We start from the raw sequence: 454 nt of genomic DNA, 5'->3' as shown, positions 1-454 counted from the left end.
TGGACTGGAGTTCCACCCATCGCGCGCTGTGATTGGCTGACGCTTTGGCGGACACATACCCGCTGTGCTACCATTCGACGGTCGAGCTGCCAATCTTTTTCAATTGGCTCAAGCGCCCACGCGACCACTCCGCCCGGAGAGAAAAAGAGGGCAGACTCCTATGTAGAATGGATTTCTTCATGACTCCCCTGTTGGAATCGCAAACAACTTAAATACACCTTTAAGGCCATTATCAGTGACAATCGTTGTCATTTACGAATGTTCTTATCGATATCGCCTGCACTCCGAGACGTTAAAAGCGACCCAATTGAATATATTTAGCCATACGCGATCTTAGTTATTTCCGGACTTAACATGTTTGGAAAAAGAAGAGTGATTTCCCCTCCTGCATGCACACCGTCGCTTTGCATGATGTGATCCCCAGCAAGTACCATTCATGTGCCTGTTGCTTGTA

The sequence above is a fragment of the Doryrhamphus excisus genome, chromosome 2 (assembly GCF_030265055.1).
Source record: "Doryrhamphus excisus isolate RoL2022-K1 chromosome 2, RoL_Dexc_1.0, whole genome shotgun sequence".
Classification (NCBI taxonomy): domain Eukaryota; kingdom Metazoa; phylum Chordata; class Actinopteri; order Syngnathiformes; family Syngnathidae; genus Doryrhamphus; species Doryrhamphus excisus.
The sequence above is the reverse complement of the archived record's forward strand: the minus strand, read 5'-3'. Positions refer to the sequence as shown.